Source organism: Protopterus annectens, chromosome 7.part0, assembly GCF_019279795.1.
Source record: "Protopterus annectens isolate FY-2018-M chromosome 7.part0, PAN1.0, whole genome shotgun sequence".
NCBI classification, from domain to species: domain Eukaryota; kingdom Metazoa; phylum Chordata; order Ceratodontiformes; family Protopteridae; genus Protopterus; species Protopterus annectens.
Window position 1 is genome coordinate 23,244,315 of NC_056739.1, and position 22,715 is coordinate 23,267,029.

Below are 22,715 nucleotides of genomic sequence, written 5' to 3' on the forward strand. Positions count from 1 at the left end.
AGGGAGTTAGTACTTGAGTAGTTCTCCCAGTTAATGTTTGAGTAATTGAAATCACCCAGTATTAGGGTGTTTGGTAGGACCTTTATGTTTCCCAGTGTTTCCAGAAACGAGGAATGGGGGTCCTGGGACATGGTGAGTGACCTGTAGCAAGCTACAATTTGAATTGCAGTTTTGCCCATTGTTAGTTGCACGTGGATGATCTCTGATGCATTATGCTGTGCCACTAACCTGGAGGTGTGGGTATCCTTGATGAATATGGATACACCCCCGCCTTTTGTATTTCGGTTTGGGTTCTGTGGCCGAAATGTATGGTATGAGTTGTAACCTGGTAGTGCTGGTGTGCTCTCTGGAGCCTTAAACCAGGTTTCTGTTACTGCACATATATCAATGTTCTCCATACTGAGGAGTGCCTCGAGTGCGTGCATTTTGAGGTTTAGACTTCTGGCACTGAGTAGCATTACCCTCAGTTTTTTGTTACTTGTGCTATTTACGGTGGTGGGTTTGTCTTTTGAGCCTTGCCTAAAAAAGGCACTATGGGGGTGGCAAGAGCCTTGGCAAGTATTCAAAAGCCTAAGGGTGACAGGTGCAAGCCATCTCTAGCGAAGCAGCGTGGCTTGTCGAGCATGTCATCCCAGGCTGACAGACACTGGATCTTCTTTGGATGACACCAGAAACTTAGCCAATTGTTGAAATTGAGAATTTTTTCTTTATACCATGGTATCATTCTTGGTGAGGGCAGGATGCTGCTCACAGTCAGGGTCATACCGGCCTGGGCTACATGATCAGAGAGCTCTTCCATGTCTCTTTTCATGTAGTCCAGGGAGGTACGGCTCAGGTCATTCACACCAACATGGACAATGACAGAGTCATATTTGTACTTGTTCTGGAGTGACCTGAGTGCTTGTGTTATGTGACGGATCCTGGCACCTGACAGGCAGCTAACAGTAACCTTCTCCTTATTCAGTCTAGTGAGTGGGACATCAGTGTGCCTGACTATAGAGTCATCTATTACTAGTATGTTGGGTATGTTATTTTGCCTTAAGGGCTGTGATTGCATGGCACACTGGTTTTGTGAAGTATGTGTTTCATGGTTTGTGATGGGGGGGTGGAGGTTGCTTGGATGTTTGCTTTAGAGATCTCTGTTGGTTTTCCAGATTTTTATTTAGAGCCTCGGCCTCCGAGTATGTTTAAGTTATGAAATATTGTTGTCCTAAAATCTCAGGACAATTGCTATTTTTCTTGCAGGACACAAATGTCCAAAGAGGGACTGTCCTTGCAAAGAGGGGCAGGTGGTAAACCCTATTCTCACTTTAGATGGCCACCCTTCACAGGTTACCAATGTCCTGTTTATTTTAACACTCAGCCTGGCTATCAGCTGAAAGGTCCTTTCTTTCTACTTTAAGAAATAATGAGTCCATTTCTGAGCTGTAAATAGGCAAACATTTAACTATTCGCTTGTATTTTATAAACCTCCACCACCCACTATCCCTCTCACCTTACTGCCATAACTCCTTACCCATTTGCTTCCCTATGTGACCTAAGCAGATGTTCTGTCTGGTAATTTCAAGCCAAAGATAACCACACTCTAATATTCCTTCTCAAACAGTGTTATATGCATTATATTGTCTTGTAAAAATTGAACACACATTAATAAAACAGTATAAAAATGCACATAAATGTGAAGTCTATTATATAGTACACAAAGACAGTTCATGCAAGGAGTGTCCCAAAACTTTTTACTGCCTTAGTGTAGGTCAGTGTCCATTCATCCTTAAGGGAAGTGCATTACTGTCCAACACAAATGGCATAATTATTGCATTCCTGCCATTTGCTAGCTGACTTCACTGTCATCTCTCCGTTGGAAACACCACCCACTCATAATCAGTCACCCTTTCCTTTCTCCCCACTCAGTTGCACCTCCATAGGCCAGTATTCTTCCTTCAACTCCATCTGTAGTCCTGTTTCTTCCAACTTATCATCCCACAAGGCACAAGAGAAAGAGAAAAATAAAATAATAAAATGACATCCCAAGTTTTGAATGAGCCTCATACTGCACTTTCATCCTTATATTCTAGCTACTGCTGTGATACCGTTTCACTCTTCCAGGGCTCTGTGCCACTTTATATGTACTTGTTGTAACACACACATATATGTATATATATATATATATATATATATATATATATATATATATATATATATATATATATATATATGCTATTCATACAGTGACTGACCCTTTCCTGATCCTTCCAACCTTTCTCCTTCACCACTGCCCCTTTATCTCCATTTTTACCTCCTCTTCAGGCCAAGATGCCCCTCTGATGCTCACCAGATTATGAGGAAATGCTCTCATTTCATCCTCCATGCTCTTCCATGGCTTCTTTTTACATTTTTCTATGTATAAACCTTCCTTTCTTCTGTCCTTAAAAGGTGTCTCAGACCTCTCCTGTTCCTTCTGCCTTGGGCATTACTCTGCCATTGTACTGTCCTCCCATCCTTTCTTTTGTGTCAAATTTTCCCACTGTCACTATGAATTAGACCATGTAGTCGCACCTGTATACAACTTAGCTGCCTTTGCCAATGGACTTTCCACATTACTCTCAGTATTGTCAGATGTATTACCTTCAACTGTGAACCCTCCCTTTGGCTGAAAGATTTGGACCTTCTTTTGGAAGATAGCTGCTGAGAACATTTTTGTCACCTTAACTTTTGTCCCAATCAGCCACCTTATGAAAGCCGTGTGCTTCACCACCTGTTTTATCAAATATCATAACATTTATAATACCAGTCTGGATCTGGCAGTGCCGGACACCCTCTACCTCCCTTTGTTTAATCCAATCGATAGCGCTGCCAAGCTGTGGGATATCCATAATGAGGCCTTTAATCCACAGTTCTGTCAACTGCATTATATATTCTTCTTTTACCCCTCCTGTAGGCCAAAAATTCTAAAGATACCCTACAAGAACTGTGTTATCCTGCCTTGGAAGTAAGTTAAGTTAATTCACAGTGGATTGAAGTAGATGCAACTATTTTTTTTTATTTTACTGTATTTTGATGTGAGCTATGTTTTCTTTCTGTTTTCACCAAGGTTTGACTGCAGGGGTTTAGGTTTTATTTGGACTTTTACTACCTTTTGCCTAGCCTGGTGAGGCCACCCAGTTTTTGTAGGACTTTCTCACTCTTCAACAGTAAATAACCCTCCCCATTTCATAGGGATAATAAACATACTGTAATTGCTGCAAACTCTTTAAATATACAATAACAGGCTTAACAAGTCATCCTAATTAAGAATATTCAGCCAGGCAACAATAATCTGATTTAAGACAGATGTCCAGTCATAAATTTTCAAACAGATGCCCAGCTGTTACACCACAGTAAAGTTGCACATGAGCATATACAATTTTACATGCACACAAATGATACTCAGCTCAGCAAATGAATAAAACTCATTCAGTCATACTTTTCAACATGTACTGACCATTCATGCGCCCACCAGGTCACCAAACTTTCCATTAAAGTGTTTTTTGCAGGGGGCAAACCCACTGAACTCCCCATGTAGCAGGCTGCACCCCCTACTTCCTGCTGATAAGAGATACCAACTCCAAGATTGCAATAGAATGAGGAAAGGGCACATTTCCAATCTTTGGGGGTAGTTTGATCTTGCACAGAAAATACAATGGCTAGCAATACAGGAAAAAGCCAACTGACACAGCAATTTATCAATTGTTTTAGCTGCTGCACTGAATGCCAAATGCACTCTGTAGTTCTATCTCACGCAGAAAAAAGCCAGCCAACATTTGAATAGTATTCCATTCAATACATCAGGGTACAGCTAAAAACTTTCAGTCAGTCATATCATGATCACCTAAATAATGCCTGTGAGTGTGTGTGTGTGTGTGTGTGTGTGTGTGTGTGTGTGTGTGTGTGTGTGTGTGAGTGTGTGTGGTGTATATACATACATATATATATATATATATATATATATATATATATATATATATATATATATATATATGTATATCCACTGATAGGCACACAGTACTCTAGTCTTGCATATTTCTGTGTCATTATAAATTGCATTATGCTTAACACTGGTATTCAAACCCCTGATTAATTGTACTGACTAATACAGACAGAAGATTAATAGTATTTCTTTCAACCCTTGAATATCACAATAACAATAGTTCAGCACAGATATATTATTTTTGCGAATGTATACATTTGGCAGTTGTCTTATTGAGCAAACCTATCCAAATACGTAACATTATTGAAACTTCATCTAGACATCTGAATATTAAAAACTCACAATAATTCCAGTCTAGCTCCAGCTTTATAGTCTGTGAGTAGACATCCAGCTATAGGATCACACAATAGTAGAAGTATAGATTCATTTATTTATGAGCTTTTTGGCCATACTACTTGTATGCTCCTACTTGTCAATATACATTTCATTAAAATTGTTGACCCTGAAATTCAAACCTCTGATGTCACACATATTCCAATGTCTGTATTATTTAAAGTTATACCAGAATTTTTATCAAACCTTACTAAGTACCATACCTCTTAACCTCTTAGAGCAAGAAATATGGACAAAGCCATCAATAAAACTTGGACAAAGGCCCAAAAATTGGGACAATTTTTAAATATTCTTCTTACAGACTTAGAAAGTTGATAGAATAACAGGTTTTGCACTAGCATGAATTTTCGGAAGGGTATGAAGTCTGAAGCTCAGATATTTGCTATTATTTTCCAACTTCAGTGCTACTAATCTGCCAGAAAACCACAATTTTATGAAAAACAGACCTAAAATATAAGGCAAAAATCTGGACATTCTGCAAAAATCCGTACAGCTGAGAGGTATGCTAAGTACAGTGGCAAATTTAACCAGTCATTATAATAGTATTAACCAGTCCTTGTAATAGTACTTCAGCCTCATTATCTTATTACAGCCAAATGCCTGACTGTTAGTGTCAACCAACATTTGAGTCTAGATATGCTATCCTTGAAAATGTATACATCTCTCACTCAAAGATATGTCGGACAAACATTTACAAAATAAGCCTGCTAAATTTGCATGTTGAATCGTACAAGATATCCTTACCTGTCTTATCCCTAAAACAGATACCTACTCGTTACACTATTTAGAAAGTTGTCCATGAACACAAATTTTTTTAACTTTTCATTTCCATCATTTAAGTCTAGTTTTACTGCTGAAGGTTCTGAATCAACATCTATATACTGAGAACAGCAGTACAAAACAGATTGGCAGCCATTAATAACAATATTCTTCCATTCTAACTGTAACATTCCATCTTTCAGTTTGTACTGCACACTCTTGAAGACAACAATATATGGACTAGCTTAAAATTTTATCTGACAATCGGGATTGAAACTTGTGCAAGTATTATATCAGCATTTTTAAAAATTGTGTCAGCATATCATAAGCATTAACAATCCAGCAGTAGTATAAATATTTTTGCAGTTAATTAAAATGATAGCAAACTTTCAGACTTACCCTGTATTTGAATGGCTTTGTTCATTCACTTACGGGCAGTGCTACTTTAATGGACTTTTACAAGACCATTCAATTGTGGGTTTACCTTGATCTCGTACAATTATGTCCATTCAGTAACAGGCAGTGAGAACAGTAATATATACCTGCTACTATTACAAATGGAAGAAATTATACCTTCACAGTCGTATTAACCTAAATAACCTATGCTTAAAACAGTCATGGAGACAGAAGTTCACTATGAACAATGGATGCCATTCGGCAAGCATATTATCATTCTGACAGTCTCTTCTTATCCTTGCTCCTCCTCTTCCTATTCATCTTCTAACGCTACTTTAGGTTGGGACATGTGTGATTCAGGCTTTTTAACATCCATCTTTGATCTGCCATGATGACCATTATAACCTTGGTAATGCTGACTTAACATTCATGAATATTTGCATACCACTTAAAAACGCCTTCAACACAGCTGGGAAAGTGAACATATATCTAAGTCTTTACCTTCTTTATTTTTATCACATGGCAAAATTATCTTTGCTGAAGGATAGCAGCAGGAAAATCATAGTCAAGAAGTTCAGGATGAGAAGTGACTGTGCTGTTCTTGCCCAGCTGACGTAACTGCTACAAGACTTGTTCTTCCACATAACCTGAAACAAGCTGAGCCAATACTGCATACCTTTCTAATGCCCAAAATATATTTTGAAAATTATTCACAGTACTACCATCATAGGTTTGATAAATCTCAAGTAGTCGGGACCTTCTTCTCCTTTCAGAACACCACTGACTTTACAAACTCCATCTCTTCACTATATCCTTTAAACCCATTACCTGGTGCAGTATATAAATATCTACAAGGTTTTATTTCAAGCCTCCTTTGCAGACTATTCGCAACAGTACCAACACTTCATGTTGCTCCATCAAACCTCCATTACAACAGTACCAGTGCTTCATGTTGCTCCATCATACCACCATTACAATAGTACCAATGCATCCTGTGGCTCCATCATACCACCATTACAACACTACCAGTACTTTGTGTTGCTCCATCATACCACCATTACAACAGTACCAATGCTTCTTGTGGCTCCATCATACCACCATTGTGACAATACCAATGCTTCATGTGGCTCCATCATACCACCATTACAATACCAATGCTTCATGTTGCTCCATCATACCACCATTACTATGCTTAGATGAGCCCAGTTGCTTGGCCTGACTTGGGTGACATGCAGAATGCCTCAAATCATATATTATTCACTTTGCGTTCAAACTAACATCCCTCAGTGACAGCGTCTATCAAATTACTTTTCTGTGCATCAACAGGCTGAATTTTCATTATATGTTTCTCTTCACTATCCATCTTCTTCACAAAACCACCTTATCTTTAATTTTCTCTAGTTCACTCACCATCGTTTTAATAACACCTTGAAGTTGCAGTATCCTACATCTCACATCAAATGCATAACTTGAGATGACATTTTTTATTGAAATTCTAACCTTAGAGGACATGGTGAATCGAGAAGGCAGTTATCTTCTAAACGGCATACGTATCCTCAGCTTTAAGCATATTTTTGAGATTCGTTGCTCTTCATCTCTTTCACAAGAAGAAAAAGTTCCTACTGAAACTGTTTGGAATAGAATGAATTCACACCCAGAGTTATTGCTTCTTGGATGACTAGATGAGAAGCACCGGATAGACATGAAATGGGGCTATTATATGTCGTCTTATTACTTATGAGACAGAGCAGTCTCCAGGACATACTAAGGTAGAGATCTGAACCAGTTTGAACACCTGTAGTAAATATCACTGGGGGAGTAGATCACTTTGTCACAAGTTTGATCTCATCTAAATCTGTCATTACTGGCTAGATTAAGTAATTGAAGAGGTGACCTTGGGGTTGGGCCTGCTGCCTCAGTCCTAATAGTAAATTCTTTTAATTCACGTAATAGTTTCAAAAAGCATGAGCCAATAGATAATGTAGTATTTTTTTTTATAATGCAGGTTTGCAACTTAATTTTTAACCATTACTCATACTGTAGATTTATTTACATATTAACACTTGTAGCACAAGTGTCAGATTTCCTGATCCTGCCCAAACTACATCTTTGTTTTATGACTTTGACATGTTTTGTCTGTAGCCACCAACTGGTTATGATTTAAGTAGTTTTCTAACCATTCAAGTGGTGGGGTTTTAACAAAGGTTTGGCTGAAACTCTCATGGCAGAAAGGTCAGTAAATATAATGGCGTCATTTGCATACTCTCATGACTTCTGCGAAACTCACGTGGCAGAAAGGTCAGTAAATATAATAGCTTCATTTGCATACTCTCATGACTTCTGCTTTGCATTCTTATATGTTAGTTGATAATTGTTGTCTCTTGCAGTTGTATATTTCTGTTAGACAACTGGTGATACAGCTGCATATGAAGATGACTGGGAAAAGATTGACTGCCCGAATTGGTTATGGATGTAAAAGCATTGTGATGAATATTGTAAGCTCTGTTGTGTTTACATAAGGGACATGAATACAGGCAATAACAATATTTATTATTAAATACAAACCTTTTACATAAAGTAGGAAGACACTCTATGCTGCGCACTTTTTTGTGACAACCTCACTCTTTGGGAAGGATAAATCACTGACCTTCCTTTTCTTATTTGGATAACCACAAACATATATGCAGTAATATATCCCTTATGACTCACTGCTTAATTAAAACAAGGTTTCATGTATGCTACCGTTCTTTTTTACAGATTTTTTTTTATCTTTATCGTCTTTTCTTCTCATGTAACTAGAAAGTGTGTATGTTTTTATTATGCTGGAAGACTGCCTCTACATTGCATTACTTTCTGGCACAGAGGGACATAAAATACATTATATAGTTCAAAATCATGCTTAATACAAGACTGAAGATCAAAAACACTTAGAGACGTCCTGGAGGACCAGTCTAAAATGAGCTATAAAATAAGTAGGTCAGAATATAAAGCAGCTGTTACAGCATAAAGCAGATTAGAGCCAGATGGTTCTCCTTCAATAAAAGCCTTACTAACTGGCATGGATATATATTTATTAGAAAAAATATAAAAAGCTGTATATAATATTAATATATTACTGTAGATATGTGTATTTGTATTTACGTAATTTGCTTGTGTGCCATACACACACACACACACACACACACACACACACACACACACACACACACACACACACAACACACACACACACGCATATATGTATATGTCTGTGTGTGCAATACACGCACATATTTAAAATGTGCACATTTGTGTGTATATGTGTGTGTGTGTGTGTGTGTGTGTGTGTGTCTACAGAAATACATGCACAGTTTTACAAAAGTACATAGTTTGGGTATCAATAAGTACTTTTTTAATCTGTAGCTGTTTGATTTGTAAAGCAAGCTTATATTCAGCAAGTGACCTTTTAATAAACGGCTACTGCTTTCAGAAGCTTTGAATCTTCACCTTTGAAGACGTTGATGAAAGCCTAGCTAGTCTTTGTAATATCATGCTACACTGTGTATGGGGGAGAGCTGGAATTCATGAAGATACAGCCAACTACATCATTCAATTTGTCCACTTCAGTGACTTCTATGGTGGTCTTTCTTGGTATTGTCATTGAGTAATTCATGAAAGTGTAGCTGCAGTGGAGAGCTCAGATTAACAGCCTTATGTTGAGTTATATAGTACAATGGGATTACAGCATGGAGAAATGCAAATGAAAATCTCATTCTGTAGAATACTATTTCTAATTCAAGAGATACAAATTTTAAGAGAGATGGTCCATTTTGTATGATGTAGAATATGGTGTATGAATCAGGGCATTCAACCCACTTGCTTACCAGTCAGTTAACTTGATAGCACACAATGCTTTTGCTTTAAAATGTATTGCAGGGTTTGAATGCTGGGAGAGTAAACTGAACAACTTTATCTGACCACCGTCTGTGATATAATTGCTTGACTGGATTATTTCGCCCCGTCTTTGCATATTTTTCCTTGCACCATACACACCTTCACCTGTAAGAACTCTAGTCATTTAAATGATCTGCACAGGCATCTGGTTTGATTTGTTTTGGTGCACTGCAGTTAGGTGGGATATGTGACAATAGTTAATATAGCTGACCACCCTGAGTGGCAGTAACCAAGGGTGTAGGAGATGAATGTACCTGGACAAAGAGCATTACTCTGTACTCACATGGAGGGAATGGGAAGGGTACATTTTGGCCACCAAGCAGGATTATCATTTAGTTAGCAGCACTGTCATTTGTAAAACACTAGGATGTGCTCCAGGCAAGAAGCACCACCCATATATATTAGACATGGGAGAGAAAGCAAAGAAATGAGCTTTACTGTATATTTTAATAAGTGATGGACTCTGAAAACTGAGCATTGCAAGTATATATTCATAGGCAGTGAGAGGGGCACCACAGACAGCTATGTGACACTGCTGTTTTGTGGAGAGGGTGACCTTAAAACATCAGCAGTACCATGAATTATATTAGGGAGAAGGTGATAGAATGTATATTTTATTGAACTCTTCGATGCACCCGCACTAGTTTCTGATCAGTATGACTAGTCATTCTACAAAGAGGAGACTATTAACAGGGAGCACCAAAATGATGTGTTCATGAATTACACAGAGACAACCGACAATTGTATTCAGCACTTTTGTTCTTTACTATCTGCCAAGAGCTTAATTAGAATGCTTATGTGACAAACACAGTGATTTTAAATACATATTATAAATCATGTGACTGATGTCCTACTCACTAGGTTAAATAAGGAGAAAGTAACAGTCAGCTGCCTGTCAGGTGCCAGGATCCACCACATAATGCCCTCACTCTGGCCCCTCAACAACTGGTACAAATATGACTCTGTCATTGTACATGTGGGTGTGAATGACTTGAGACATACCTCCCTGGACTACATGAAAAGAGACATGGAGGATTATGTGGCCCAGGCGGGTATGACCCTAGCCCTGAGCAGCATCCTACCATCACCCAGAATGATACCACAGTACAAGCAGAAAATTATTGATTTCAACAATTGGCTAAGTTTCTGGTGTCATTCTAAAGGGATCCAGTATTGGTTTGCCTGGGATGACATGATTGATAGACCTTGATGCTTTGCCAGAGATGGCATGCATCTGTCACCCCTGGGCTTCCAGATACTGGCCAAGGCTCTTACCACCTCTATAGTGCCTTTTTTAGGTGGTGTTCCAAAGACCAAATTACCACCGTAACAGCTGCAAACAAATGCAGTCTGAAGGTCATGCTGCTCAATGCTAGAAGTTTAAATCTCAAAATGCACTTGCTCAAAGCACTCCTTAAAATGGACAACTTCAACATTTGTGCCATAACAGAGACCTGGTACAAGGCAGCAGGAAGCACCCAGAACTTGGACCGAAGCTCCAAAGGTGGTAGTGTTTCCATATTCGGAAAGGATGCGCACACCTCCAGACTAGTAGCCCAACATAACGCATCTGAGATATTTCAGGTGCAGCTAACATTGGGTAAGACAGAGATTCAGGTCATAGCCTGCTGTTGTCACCAACCATGTTCCAAGACTCGCACTCCACATTCCTAAGCACCCTGGAGAATATTAGGATCCAACCTAACACTCTCATACTGAGCAACTTCAACTACCCCTCCATTAACTGGGAAAACTACTCGTGTACCAATACATTTGCCCAACATTTCCTGGAATTCATTAATTCCAGTGATCTGGACCAGCTCATTCTTACCCCCACTAGAGGTAGCAAAATCCTTGACCTGGTCATTCCTAACATGGGTGACCATTGCTCTACACCAATAGTCAACTCATCCCTGGTTAGATCTGACCACAAACTAATCACCTTGGAAATCCACATCCCTCCTACTCCCACCCCCCCCCCGCAAAGATAACCACCATGAAAAACATCTCCAAAGCTAACTTTGGGCAGAGGTGGATAACTTCATGGCACCCATGCAAATGGAGATCAGTTGCATGACTGCCACATCATAAACCAATGCACTGTACAAACACATACACAAATGCATGGATCTCATCATACCCAACAGAACCAAGACACCCTCCTCCCAAAAAAGGAAGCCAATCTAGTGGTCCCCTGCCATGAACTAACTCTACAACAGAAGGAGAAAACTGATGTGGAATAAGGTGAAGTCCCAAGACTGGAAAAACTCTCTTATCAGCCTCAACAAAAAGTTGAAATCCATCATCAAATCCTCTAAAGCTAGCTATGAAAACAGAATTGCAGCATATAGTAAAGACAACCACAAGGCCTTCTAAAGTTATGTAAAGAATCTCCATGGCAATACCCAGATTTACTCTGAGCTACTGCACAATGGTACCACCTATATTGAGCCAACAGATATTGCTAATATACTGGCTGACAGATTCAGTGCCAACTTTACCCCTCTTCCCCTCAAGGGACTAGTCACAATACCAGTAGATTGCCAGATACCCAGTATTACTGCTGCACAGGTTAAAACAGCAAAGCCAAGAATACAGCTTCTATGAGACCTGACAATATCCCTGGCTGTGTTCTACATGAACTACAGTGTGAACTGGAACCTCACCTGTGTGCCCTGTTCAATCACAGCCTCACCTCAGGCTTTGTCCCTACTGAATGGCGCACTGCTACAGTCATTCCTCTCCACAAAGGAATGACTACCGACCCTGGGAACTATTGCCCCATTAGCCTGATGATTCTGATATGCAAAGCTATGGAATGCATCATCATGGACCTAATAAACAAAGATATAGGAAATCTCCAAACTCTGGATCCCACTAAGTTTGGTTTTGTGAAGGGTAGATTATGTCTGCTCAACTTGGTCAACTTCTTTGAGTCAGTCACCAGAGCTGTGGATGAAGGCAAGGTGGTTCATACAGCCTACCTTGATCTGGCCAAGGCCTTTGATACCATTCTCCACTCAGGAATCATAGGAAAGCTCACTAAGCTAGGAATCAAGCCCTATATCACTAGATGGATTGCAAACTTGTTCACAGGTAGAACCCACAGTGTGAAAGTAGCTGACTCCAAGTCAGACTGCTGACCAGTCACGAGTGAAGTCCCACAGGGTTCGGTCCTGGGTCCTCTCCTGTTTGGTATCTACTTCTCTGAAGTCCAGGCCAACACGAAGGGACTCTGGCTGACAAAGTTCACATATGATTGCAAGTTTGGAGCTATTATTAACTCCCCGAGTGGTGATGACATCCTACAGAAAGGCCTCACTGAGACCAACGACTGGTGTCAGAACCATGGCCTTAAGCTCAATGCCAAAAAATGTGTCCTCATCCCCTTTTGGAAAAACACGGTTCCCATGAATTACCACATTGATGTTAGTCCACTGAACACAGAAGGTGTTATAAGAGATCTGGGAACACAGGTTGACAGCAACCTCTCTTTTGACCACCACATTGCCACTGTGGTCAAAAAGTCTTTTTATGTGGCACATCTCATTACTAAGGGCTTTGCATCCAGGAAGAAAGAGGTCATTGTCTCCCTCTACTCTTCCCTCATTAGGCCAGTCACTAAGTACAATGCCCCATTTGGCATGTACCTCAATAAACACCTGCAACAACTGGAGAGGCCACAAAAGTACCTCACAAAGAGGATCCTAGGCTTTAAACATTTGTCTTATATGGACAGGCTAAAAAATCTCCAACTATTCTCTGTCTCATATAGCCAATCTCTGCTTGACTTACAAAGCCATGTCTGACTCAACTCTGTTAGAAATGCTACATCTAAAGAAATCCCAATCCCTCCGCACCACATGTTCCAGAGACCTCAACCTCATTACAATCAATAGAACATGCTGGAGGGACAGGTTCATAACCCAGAGACTGCCCATGCTATGGAATAGACTTCCCATACATGTCAAGCATTGCACCTCACTGGCCTTCTTCAAAAGAAATCTTGATGAGTGGATGGGAAATAGAAAGTTCACCCCAGGGATCCCTCCAGTGGCTTTACTCGACAGAGGCACTGGGAACTAAGGTCAGGTGGCATGATGCCAGGGTAATCCTATGGCCTAGGCTTGTAAAGGCCCCAGGGCCATTAGCCTAGTACACACCTATGAACCTATGACAATGTCAGCTGACCTACCTAAAATGTAACAGAATAATATGTTAAATTTATAAACAACTATTACATTTATAAAAATGTGAACATGAAAAACACTTACTATATCTTTGAATTATAAAGATTTAAGACTGTATTTAATGTAAATAGTCTCATTTAACCCTGTTGTCCTGTCAGCCACTAGTAGCAGCTGTCCTCTAACTTCCTTTATTTCCAGCCAATTGTTAAAATAACAACCTCTGTCACTGAGCTGGAAATGGTCAACAACATTGAATAAATGTTTTTTAAATCCCTTACACACTAATAAAAGTTTAGCCAAAGCATTAGAAAGTTGTTTTTTTTTAACAGACAGTCTATGTTAATACTTTGCGAGAGCTTCCTAGTAATTTTACCTCCATAGTAGTTCTTGCAAGAACTACAAATTGCAGTGTAGGCCAATCTGTTGTATGACACGTATATCTGCTTTTGCTCATTGCTTCAGAATTTATACGATTAAATATTGTACTGTGTCCTGCTTTGATGTATTTGTACATGCTACCTTGTTACATGCATTGCAAGGATATGTTCTTTGAAGTCCGCATAGAAACCGTATAATTCGACTCCTCATTGTCCAGCGAGATGTTAGTGTTACCAATCCTTTTTATACAAAATGTAGTTTGTTGATAGTGACCTTTACCAAATCAGAATTCGCACTTAAAAATTTCAATTGTTGTTAATCACATTGTTAATGTTTTAAGTGTTCAGATAAGTAATGGCATCATTTTTATGTAATTGTTCTCTGTATTGTCCTTGGGGTGTAACCCTTAACCAAAGTAGGTTAAGATATACAAGAAAAGCAAATTAACAATTTGGACAGTGATATTAGGAACCACTTTAGTTTTGTATTTTGTACAACTTTATATGATTTTATCCTTCCCAAAATTGACCAACATCTGGCTACAATCATCAAATTAGAAAAGAAGAAATTGGAAGAGATGCACATAAAACTAATCAGGCACATCCTGTTCAAAAATGGTTTCCAAAAATTGCTAGGGAATGATGAACAACTTGTGCACGTCTACATTAGTATCTCCATTCCCACAGGAGCACCTTCTGCATGACTGCAGAAATTTAGAAGTAACAGTATCTACAGTGATACCTTTGCAAAGTAGTGTCAGGTGCAGGCATATGTCAGTTACCCAAAGAAACACATGAAGCATTGGCTGCCCAAGAACAAATGTTTTGTGACATTAAGGGCAAGTGCACTGCTCCCTAGAGTTAGCTAAAAATGGTCAGAGTCTCCTAGAGTGTACATGAGGATTTCCAACACCACATGGAAATAGCAGGGAGTAGAGATAATATCATGATTGCATTGACATGTAGTATGATGGCCCACCAAGCATCTATGTCCACCTCCATTTGTACACCAGTGCGGACTAACCAGACTCAAATAGGAGTCAGTTTTGGAAAGGGGGAGTGGATATGGTTCTGTGCAGATGTGGAGGCAGATCACATCACACTAAGTGCTTCTCAAGGAGGTAGTTGAACTATTAGGGGGGAGCAAGCCCAACAGATTTAATGCAGGCCATGTCAGCATTCATCTACACGTAGCAGAGCCTTTCACCCACAGCACTGAGAGGTCAGTGTTTGTAGGATCACCTGCATCACGTACGTCATGCCATTGCAGCAAGTCACAATCCATCTCACATGACAGCCTCTCCTCAAGATCACATGTACCTTCACCTACCCTATCTTTAGGAGATGTCTTGTATGACACATAACCTTGACCTACTGTGAATCATCAGGCTAGACATTTCAGGTACTTAGAATTTAAATTTTACACACAGATGTCCATATTTAACTTGAAATGCAGTGTATTATTAAATGAAAATAATAAGAAAGCAGGATATGTGAATGTGGAATGTAACCCAATATCAAGACATTTTGCATTTGCATGCATTTTGTTTCAATAATTGTATTGCTTACAATTAAAGGAAATATGCGAGAAGAAAGCTGTGCATCATAACATTCAGATTACACTGATTTACACCTTTATCAATGTTACAACTGACAATCCCTGAGAACATCAAACAAGTACTACATACTATTAACAGAGATACGTCTTAAAAAATAAAAACATTACTTGAGCATCCTGCCATGTAAACTAATACTGTTGCCACTTCACCCTCAGCACTGCACAAATAATGACTTGGGTCTCTGTGGACGCAATGTATTGTGTATGAAAAAGAAAATAATTTGATGTGCGGTACCTTAACAGAGAATGATAAGTAATTTTAAATATGTAATAATTATACTGAGGAAACATTGCATACTACAAACAAGTGATACAAGAAACATTGCATAATATAAAAAGATATACATTTTTCATTCAGTTGCCAGGTATTAACTCATGTTGAGTACTGGAATAATGCTTTTTTTTATTAAATGTATGACTCCAGGAGATTTACTAGATTGACAACACGCATATTTAAATACATCATCTAAGCATAATGTATTGTGCAGAACAGTTAAATGTAATTATTCCTTATATTCTGCCTTATGGCATCACTGAACAGGTGTCAGTGAGTCTTCTGGCATGACTTTTTTAAACAATAATATGAGTATATGATGTCCTTCCATATCACTGCTGCAGTATTCCTTACTAAAGGGATCCCCTGCCAAGGGTAGTCCAACATCCAGCCAGTATATCAAAGCCTTAGGATTTTTAAGAGGATATCATATGTCACATGTGTGCTCCCTGCTCATGGCATAGGGCATAAAGGTGATGTATGGACATACCTACCTCAAAACTTCTTTGCCTCCAGACTGAATGCCATCTTCAAATATTGGTCTGAATGCTCCTTCATTTCTGCTGGTTACAAAGACATTTTCAAATAAGTACCCCACTGGGTTTTTTCCAAATCTTTGTCTTTTAGTTGCAAGGTTACATGTCATCCAGAAATGAGAAATGTCAGCACGGGACACAAATTCCCCATAAGGACCATCACAAGCAGTGTTTGTCTTGCTTGGGTGCTTCTCATGACCATATGTTGTGTCTGATTTGCCAACTGTTTGTCCTAAGACTCTTCATAGTCATCGCGCCTCCCTGTCTGTCTACCTAGAGAACCAATGTCTTAAGTTGTTTTCTCAGGGTGTGATGGTGGAATTGTCCTGACCCAAGGGTCAGCTGCCTACTAAGAAAACGACCAAAAAATTAGGTCAGATTTGGCTGCTCTACCACCTCCCACAGATGTCTCTCTCAAGGCTGGTGAAAGCCCAGAGGATCATCTGGTTATTCTGTGGATTCCTCTGCTGTGACCATTTCAGAGGCTGGCATAGATCCACCTAACTGTATGTCCTGAGAGGCTCTGTAAACATCCATTATAGATGTTGAGGGGGAACCGTGGGTGATTATATCCTAGGGACTGAGGAGTGTTATGCTGATTCTTGTTAGGAAGGAGATTCCCACTATGTTGATTGTCAGCAAGGGTCCATCCTGCCAAAATCTTTAGGGCTTATGTTCCTTTGAAAAAGAAGTAGAAAACAAAACATATTTCCCCTGCTCCTAAGGATCCCCAGCATCAATGGCAGGATTTTACAAAGGGTTTGTAATGCACTCATGGCCTTGAAATCCCCTTGGGAATGTCTGTCCCCCCAGCCACGGTTATCTGCTCTTCTTAAAAGGCCTAGGGAGCAGGACTCTTCTGATGAGGGATTGGGCTTTTGAGAAGAGTCTTTAGCTTATTTCTCTCAGATTCCTTCTCCATTAGACTATGGTTCTGAGAAAGAGGACTCTATTAATCCAGATTCTCCCTTTGAAGAACTTTCCTTTAGGGATACTATCTCTCGTGTCATGGAATTTTTTAAATGGGACTGTACCTAGGTTTCTGACATCCAGAACAGGTATTATGAACTCCTCCAGATGGAGCCCCCTAAGTCCTCTACTGTCCCTCCTGTCCTAGCTGCCCTGTTGAACACTTTTTCATCTGCTTCTCAGGCTCCTGATTCCCAGCCTCCAGCCCTTAAAAAGCCTGACAGGTTTTATAAGGTGCCTGATGATTGTAAGTTTCTTTATAAATGTCCTTCTGCTGACCCCTCTGTTCTCTGTCTCTTCTGGCAAACCATCCAAACTATTCCCATATTTCAGAGGAATTATCCTTCACTGCCTGCCTGTGTACATAGACAGTCTCACTCTGCTCCCAAAGGTAAAAAGAGTTCAAGAAGGGCTCCTTCTATTAAGTCTACAAAGACTCCTACTACTCAAAAGCCTCCATTTCCAGACAAGCAAGGTCTGGCTACTTTCTTCCCTCCATCCTAAGTCAGTTTCCTTTATCTCTTTGTCTTTCTCTGTCTCTACCCAACTGGTTCAGAATCACTCAGGATTCATAGGTTCTGTTCATCATTTGTCATGGATATTTCATGGTGTGGAAAACCCTTTCTCCTTTTCTGGGCATTTCTCAATCTCCTCAACCTTATTCTGGATGTACTTAAGAGCCTTTTGTCTCAAGGCCCCATCCAAGCAGTTTCTGCTCCTCAAAGGGGATGTGGGTTTATTCCAGAATGTTTTTGGTTCACCTGAAGGCTCATTCTGAATCTTGTTCAGCCTAACACTTTCTGACAGTTCCTTCCATTCGAATGCTGTCTCTTCAGATTCTGTTTCCTCCTCTTCTACCTCAGGCATTCCTAGTCTCTCGGGATCTCAGGGATGCCTGTCTTCACATCCCTATTCACCCTGTTTCAGGACATTTTTACATTTCTCTGTTTCTTCCTTGCATTCTCAGTTCTCTGCTTTGCCCTTTGGCCTTTCTACTGCCCCAGTTGTCTTCACCAAATGCCTCACTCCTGTAATTGCCTTTTGCAGGATGAGGATACAAATCTTACTTTGATGACCTGCTCATTCAGGCTTCCTTCCCAGAGACCCTGCTTCAGCACCTCCACTATGTTATTTGCCTCTTGCAAAGCCTAAGATTTACGATAAATTTCCTGAAATCCTTCCTGAAGCCTTCTCAAGGATCTCAATCTGTTCTGTGTTTATAGAAGTTTATTTTGCTGCTTCTTTCAACTGGCTGAGTGGTATTTTTGCTTATTTTTTTAAATTGTGTTATCGTGGATTTTTCCTTATGGCCAGTGATTCATTGCAGCAACTACCACGGATATTTCGTGAAGATTCAGCTTGTATATTACAACTGAATAACCAACATGCTCTCTTGCCTGTAGAGGATCGTTCCATGGAGGTTGGTTCATTGGCCGCTAGCATGGAATCGTTTAGGTCTTGGGAATGTATGTTGGAAGAGGGCAGAAATCATAGGTCTGCTAACCCGATTCAAGGTATTGGTTCACCTGAGTCTGTTAATTTGTCATCTGCCATTCGTGACAAGGTGAATTTTCTTGATAAACTGTTGATAAAGGAAAATGTAGCATATTATAACATTCTGGGTCTTAAACTTTATTTAGACCTGGATATAACGCCACAGGGTTTAAGATTCATTAAAAACTCCACTACTCCTTTCAACAGTAAGGACAGTTCTGATGTGCAGTTTGAAACTAGGTGGATTGCAGCTGCACACAAGTATGTGAAAGAATGGCTACAGATTATAATACTAAGGGATGCTGTTAAGCAGCAAAAACTTAAGGAAGAGATCACTGTCTCTTGTTCCACCTTGTCAAATGAACTTGGGGCTCCTCATTTTCAAGAAGTACTGGTTACATTAAATAATAGACTTGAAGGGGCTTCAGAGAATATTATTAAAAGAAAACTGAAATACTTGGAAGGGACCTTCGTGACTATGGCTCAGGTAGAGCCTTTAAAATGTCTAATAAAACAGGAAACCGGGAGAGTACTTCCGGTAAGTCAAAACAGCAGCTGAGTGTTTCTTTTGCCTTGTTGGATGTAACCAACAGTGCAGGTGAATCGGAAAATGAGGAAGTTGGATATCCTTCTTTACCTCAACCTAAGCAACCTAATTATTGGAAGGAAAAGAACTTTCAGGGCCCTGTTAACCAGCACAATTTTTGTGGAGGAGAAAACAGATACGGCAAGAGAACACATTATGACAGCAACAGAGATGGACAGAAATTTAATAATAAAAGGACTCGATATTGATATGCAATATGTAAGTGATTTGTTAGAACATGTTGTAGTTAGAGATTTTAGTGGTACAATTGTAAATTTATCTAATGTGCAACTATTTAATACTGAACTGTCAATATTACAAAAAGGGTTAAAATTTGTCCCCACGGCTTTTCCGCGGTGGTATGTATTATAAATGGAAATTTTTTTTTATGTAGAAAGTTACATTTAGTAGATTTTGTTGATGGTAGTACTGAAAAGGATGAAGAAATGTTATCTACTTCATCAGATGATGAAGATGAAATGTATTTTTCTTGCGATTCTTCTGCTGACTCTTTGAATGACCTAAATGCATATTGTTTATTGCATACATCACGTGTATGATATAAGAGTAGATTCATTCCTGCTTTTAATAATGAGAATATACCGCAATTTTCAGTAATTGTAAAATACACTTTGGAGAAGAAATTAAAAAACTTTTTTCTGATAAAAATAACATTCAATATAATCTTAGTAGAAATGAATGTAAATCATTGCTGGATTTAAGTACAAGACGTGATATTGTCATTAAACCTGCCGACAAGGGTCAGAAAATAGTAGTGCTTCATCATTCCCATTATTTTAATATGTGTATGGCCCACTTGTTAGACGAAAGGGTTTATAAAGTTGTAAATAGGTCTGTATATTATAAAGCTATGGAAAATTTTAAGGGACTCTTGTTAAAAGGCTTGAGATTAGGCTACTTAACAAAACATGATGTAGAGGTCAAATTTAAGGTTGAGGGCAGCTCCATGGCTAAGTTTTATTGTTTACCTAAAATTCATAAGAGCATGGAGCAGCCTCTTGGTCGTCGTATAGTAGCAGCAAATAAATACTTCTTACATGGTGTAGGAAAATTGCTACATTTTCATTTTGAAAATTATGTAACAAAACTAGAATCATATGTTCAGGATTCTTTTGACTTTATTAATAAAGTCAAATTAATTAAATGTGGTAAAGGCTTTTTACTGGGTGGTGATTGATGTGAAAAGTCTTTATACTAGTATTCTACATAATGTAGGTTTGGAAGCCATGCAATTTTTTCTAGGGAATAACCCTTTGAGTTATTATGTTATTGAGTTATTGCATTTTTATTTGACAAACAATTTTTTTGAGTTCAATAAATGTATTTATCATCTGTTACAGGGCACAGCAATGGGTGCATCTTTTGCACCCTTGTATGCCAGCCTTGTAATGGATTTATTTAAAGATGAATTTTTGTATCAAAAAATGTTTTTATTCATAATGTAGTTTTTTATGCACGTTTTATCGATGATTTAATTTTTTTGTGCAAAACTGCTGAAAATTTAGTTGAAGAGCTGAACAATAATCGTTTGGTTTGAGTTTTGATGGATTGCAAGTAGGAAATAAAGTTGTATTTTTGGATCTGCAGTTAGATAAATCCATAGAAAATTTAATGATGTTGCCCACTTTCTTGATAGTAATAGTTGTTACCCCATGCATACATTTTGTGTCTTACCCTTTAATGAGCTTTTATGAGTCAGTAGATTATGTAGTGACCCAGATGTTTTGCAGCATGAATTGATTCAAACTTGTGTGGTATTTAAACAAAGATGGTATAGTAAAGATCTTATACTCCAGTCTATGAGGAAATTGCTATTTCAGCAAAGCCAGGATTGTGGACAAAGGAGTCTAAATAACTACTTGAGGGTTAAGGATACAGTGATAAGTGAGGATAGGAAGGTTTATTTTGTAACGAGTTACAATATTTTTAGTCAAGAAGTAGTGGATACAATGAAACATCATTGGGATTTTCTTCTCAAGGGTAAGAATAAGGTAAAACATTTATATAGATATCCTTTAATTTCATATAAAAAAGGAAGAAATATTAAGGATATGGTTGCACATAATAATTTTGAGCCCCCTGATGAAATTATACAGAGAAGGAGAAACATATACGGAACTATCCCATGTGGTGGTTGTTCTGCATGTGGATATATATCGAGTTCCTTTGGAAAAATTAATGGACTGAAGTTTTCCCCAGCTGGTTATTTTACATGTAGTACAAAATGAGTGATTTATTCTATTTCATGTAGTTGTAGCCTATTTTATATAGGCGAGACTAAACGTACTTTTAGGGTAAGGCTACAGGAACATATTAGAGATGTTAGAAGGAATAATATGGAGAGCCCTGTAGCCCTTCATTTTAATATGTTTCATGGTGGGGAGTTGGGTCATTTAAAAGCATGTGTTTTGGAACAAATTGTTGAAAATGATGAGATTGCTTTAAAAGAAAAATTGCATTATAAAGAAACAGTTTTTATCCTGAAGTCTGATACTTTAGCCCCTAGGGGCATGAATAAGGAATGCAATTGAAAAGCACTTATGTAATTAATTGTTGTTTAAATTAAGTAATTGATGTAATTAAATGTTATATATAAGGGGTGTGTTCTTTTGTGTTTCTGTACTTCGAGAAGGCAGTGGCCGAAGTGCTAGAGGTTGTTTTTAAATAAATCTGTTCTATGTTTATAGAAGTTTATTTTGCTGCTTCTTTCAACTGGCTGAATGGTATTTTTGCTTATTTTTTTAAATTGTGGTATCGTACAAATCTTTCCTTACTTGGATGACCTGCTCATTCAGGCTTCCTTCCCAGAGACCCTGCTTCAGCACCTCCACTATGTTATTTGCCTTTTGCAAAGCCTAAGGTTTATGATAAATTTCCTGAAATCCTTCCTGAATCCTTCTCAAGATCATACCTTTCTTGGTTGCAGGCTCCAAACCATTCCTATGCTGGCATCCCTGCCACCACCCAAGGCTCTGACTCTAATTGCCTTTTTCAAATCCCTTCTTCCTCAGGTCTTAGTTATAGCCAGAGTTTCTAAGGGTTTTGGGTTACATGGCTTCCACCATCCTATTTTTCCTCTAGTCAGGGTCCATATGAGGAGGCTACAGTGGTTCCTAAAGTCAGTATGGCTTCAACATTCTCACCCTTTGGACTTTCTAGTTCCTCTTCTTCCATGCCTCAAGATAGAGCTTTAGTGATAGAT